Source organism: Xyrauchen texanus, chromosome 16, assembly GCF_025860055.1.
Source record: "Xyrauchen texanus isolate HMW12.3.18 chromosome 16, RBS_HiC_50CHRs, whole genome shotgun sequence".
Lineage (NCBI taxonomy): Eukaryota > Metazoa > Chordata > Actinopteri > Cypriniformes > Catostomidae > Xyrauchen > Xyrauchen texanus.
Window position 1 is genome coordinate 22,443,016 of NC_068291.1, and position 5,130 is coordinate 22,448,145.

Below are 5,130 nucleotides of genomic sequence, written 5' to 3' on the forward strand. Positions count from 1 at the left end.
AAATCACTGAGATCACATTTTCCCCCATTCTGATGGTTGATGTGAACATTAACTGAAGCTCCTGATCCATATCTGAATGATTTTATCGCATGAATAAATAGGTGTACAGATGCCAAATAAAGTGGTCGTCTGGTTGGTGAGTGTATTGAGGAATTTATTTTTCAATAAAACGGTATTCTATTAAGCAAATTCAGTACATGCCATTCTTCAGCAAAAGGGTTACCCATGTAGTCCCTGACATAACAGAACAGTCATATGCAACAAAAATAACAAGCCACAATGGGTGCTGCATAGTGATATGATGATTATAGCTGTTCCTATATTGTTGATTTTATCATGACTGGAATGCTGAATTGGCCAGTCAGAACCCAGCACTGGAACAATATCTTTTTTAATCCAAACAATGACATATACTGACAGAAACTATTGTTTTACAGTTCTCCAGTCAAATGCTATTGAGCAATATCAAAATATGTAGACCCGATTTTAATAACAAAATGCTGTATTAATTCTTCATTTTAAATTGTTATTTTGCTCTGCATACTGACCTTTAAAAATCAGCTCACTTGTGGTGAATACCTGTAATTGCTAAATTATGTTGTGAATTAAACCTCTCCACAAAATTAAATGTCAAAAATAATCAAATACGCAGAGAAGTCTGGTATGTGAGTGTTTTCTATTGTGATTTGAGGTTGCAATATTCAACCAGTTTGTGACCAGCCTCAGTTTCTTTCACTTGGCATCTTGCTGTCTTTGTGACCTTTACTAACCTATATCTCCCACTTATTATTAATTGCACTGTAGTGGACAAAAGCCAAATAGATTTGTAACTGTGGAAGGGGATCTCAATCTGTCTCTAAGAGAAGGCTGGGGTAACACATAAAACTCATTAGTGCTGATGGGCCAGTAGAGAGACATGGAAGCCGCTAACATAAATGACCTTTGTGTGTCCTTACAGAACACAGCCATAAGCACCCAGGAGCCACTGAATTGGATCCACTTACAATGGAACTCACCAGGTGCTAATCACCCTTACCTATCAATAGTTATGCACATATGTAGCATTCTAAATACTGCACTGTTGAATATACAAGTAGTTTATATGAAAGCAAATGATCTATGATGATTACAATTGACTTCAGTCTACCTGATAAGTTTCCTTATTATTTGATAACAACTTTGCTTCTTTTGTTTGGGCAGTAACATCTGTGCTTGGCAAAAAGGATGAAAGGGTTACATTCTGAAAATAAAACGAATAATTTTCTCACCCTCATGTTGTACCAAACCTGTGATTTTCTTTTTTCCATGGAACACAAAAAAGGGCCCAATTTTAAGAGTGCTGCACTATGCCATAATTCATACATGCAAAATCAATGGGCATGGACATGGAGTTTTGGTATTTTTCGTGTGCTAAGTCTAAGTACAAGGGGATTTGGCGAAATTGCACGCACAGCGATAATATGATGGAAAAAGTGCAATTGTATTTGGAGGATCTTCTCCGGCACCATCTTCGTCCTATTTTATAGTCCATTCCTTTTAACACCAGCAATATAAACAAAGGCAGCACATTCATAAGAAGTTGGTAGTGTAAATGGACTTTATGCAATGAATAGAATGAATAGAAATATGGACTTACATTCTTTTGTGCATTAACTGCATCCTTGTTGAATGTCAGGCATATTTCTCTAAAATGTGGTTCTTGTCAGGATTTGGATTTATGCTTTGTTAAATTATAGAGAATGTAAGTATTATTAATCAGTTTCATTGTTTCAGAACGCATTTCACTCCTACCATTCGATTTTGTTATTCATTTATTGAAATAAACACACACACACACACACACACACACACACACACACACACACACACACACACACACACACACACACACACCCATTCCCACTTTAGCAGGAAATTGCTCTTAAAATTAGCACTCTCACGAAAGTTGGATGAGACATGAGTGCACGGTCGTTGCGCATAGTACTGCGCTTTGTGTGCTCACGAAAATAGAGTTCATGGTGTTAGGGACTGCCTGTCTCAGTCCCCTTTCATTGCATCTTTTTTCATACAATGAAAGCAAATGGTGACATTTGACATTCATTTGACATCCATACGTTAACAGAAATTCTGACAGGACAGCATATGAAGTATAATTAACATTGTGCTTTTTACATTGGTCATAATAAGTAATTTCAGTTTTCATCTATAAAAAATGCACAGTTTAGTTATAAGAAAATCTGCAAATTGTTTCATTTAATTAAAGCAAAAGTCACCAACTATCTTTTTTATTCAGAACATTTTGAAAAAGAAACAAAGGATGATTAATTAGCAGAATTTAAATGCTTTTAAGGGGGAAAACATCAAGATCAATTTGCTCATAAAATGGGATTTCTCTGTAATGTATGCAGAAATTTGTATGATTAAGCATATGCCTGCGTATTTCAGAGTCTTGCTTTGATAAAAGACCTGCCCTAAATACTATGAAATGTTTATAATGAAAAAAATTAAATAAGGCCTGCGGTTAAGAAGTGAGTTTCACAGATGTCCTTGAAAGGGACACGCAGATGGAAAAAAGTAGCCTAAGCAATGGGAGTCCATAAATTCCCCTCTCTACTTCCAAAGAGTTAAAGATTTGCCATGCTCAACATTACAGAGAGAAATTTATCTGATTATGGCAGTAATAATTACCCAGCTGTTTATTACAGATAGAGAAATAATTCATGCAGGCAATAGGCCATGGTGGCAATGACACTCCACATTTAGTAAATATGCAAGCCGCTCAGTTCTAATTACTCAAGCCCAGAGGAAGCCCTTATTAAGTGGTGGAACTTTAAGTGTCTTCTTGACAAGTGATAAATTGTTAAATTGCACAAACTCTAGCTGTGGAATTGCTGCGGCGAACCCGGGTCTTGACTTCATTAAGGTATGCAGAGAAGGACAACTGAATGAAGATGGACACTGGAACATGGCGAGCCTTGTCATCAGGGTAGAGCTAATGAAACGACACAGAACACTTTGCGTGGGGGGGATCCTTAACTGTTGGCAGGGAGAGAGAATGAGAGATGGGGACTACCCTGATGCGGGCAGTCGCTGGCCTCCTATCATTGGCATGCCAGGCTAGTCGGCTTGTTCTAAATGGGAACCATTAGGACAATTTTGAATAATTTATTCATGCGTGGGAGCTGTATGGATTAAAATCCTGGCACTGAGACCTTTGAGGGGCGACTAATCAGTCAGTGGGTGATCCTGAGCCCAACGTGGAACAGATTGTCAGAATCAGCACAGTGATCTTTCACTTCACATCTTTAACGGATTGATTATGACCTCAGAAACGTTACATAAACAATTAATGCAGTAACAGATAGCATCTATCGCAAGGCAAAGTGTGAGCAGAATGAAAGGGCAGACCAAAAGACAGATACATTGTTTATACTTAACAACTGGGAATTCAAGACCTCACTGAGACTGTTAATACTGTCAATGCCCATGCTTTAAAGGTGCACTCAGTAATTATTTCTTCAATAAATTAAAAAAGGTTTTAGCCGTACAGAAATGAATAGTAGTTTTTTCAATTCTGTTTAAAATGATCTAGACTCACATGAGTGATGAGTTGAAGACCCCAGTCATATCAGTGATCTAATGAGAGTGAGTGAGTCCCCTCATGGGGGCTAACATGTTGAGATCACATGACCAGCTAAATACTATATTATACCTTATTATGACATACTTTTGCTCTCAGAATAAATTAATCATGGCTGACTGCGAATAACACATTTTTACAATGGAATCGGTAATCTAGAATATATGAATGCTTTTCCATGCCATTACATTTCAGAATAAAGTCCAAGGCAACTAAATATTAGCCTCTCTCTTAACTCATAAGCACAATGTCAGTGGGTATGGCCATGAAGTTTTGGTATTTTTGTGCAAACGTGCGCTAAGTGTAGGCATAAGTGGATTTGGAGAAATCACCTGTGCAAGGCGCTAATCGGGTCAATGGAGGTTCTTCTCCGGCACCATCTCCATCCTATTATACAGTCAATTCCCTGTCAAGCACCAGCGATATAAACAAAGAAAGAACATTCATAAGAAGTTGGTAGTGTAAATGGACTGTATGTAGGGCCGGCCCAAGCCTATATGGGGCCCTAAGCAGAATCTGATTTTGGGGGCCCCTCGGTGCCACCAATACGATTTGACTATTGTCAATTCTTGATTATTTGCACGCTATAAATCTAACACACCCATTATCAATTTTATTAGTTGTAGCTGTGTTGTTTACATCATACTAATGTCTGCCTGGCATGTTTTTACCCTTCTACGGTTTTTAATTGTAACAGTAGCAAACCCACAAGAAGTAGAAGGACCTATAAGGAAATTACATTCATAATTATAATAAAAAATATGAATCTCAGGATATTCTACAATAAACTGAGCAAACACAAAGGCTGCCGTGCTATTAACTTACCTGCCACATCCGCTGAGGTTGAAACAGACATGGAAAGAGCAGTAGGATCAGTGGATGCAGGTGCTGGTAAGTGCTCCTGCCTGCAGAGAATGGACCTGATGAAAGATGATAATAATAATGTTATATGTCATATTAGAAGGTAATGCAACTGTCTGTCAAAAACAAAAAAAGATCTCACAAAAGGCATGGTTTATCCATATAAATATATTGATCTGGGACTGTTGAAAACTCACCTGCTGTATCATCATCATCATCATCATCATCAGCTGTACTACTGGCACTTGGGACAGGTGGCATTGGTTGTGCCCCACCTCCAAAATATTTCAACAGTGCTCCTAGGGAAGTTTCATAAGAGTTCATAGTTGATGGAACAAAATGTTATTTTAACAACATAAATTATTATGTTACAGCAGTAAGCCATCTGCACACATAAACAACAACTCTTAATCTATAACTAGCTAATTGAGGCATAATGATATTGGAATATAATAGCAAAGACCCCAAAATGGTAGGCTAATGTAAATAATGTTAAGCTTTTATCAGTACCAAGTTTATGGAGCAGAAGCTTATTTTTACTATAAAAATATATACCCAGGTGCAACTTATTTTTACACAGAAGACAAAAACTTTAATCTAAAACTAGCTAAGTAATATGGAGTAATATG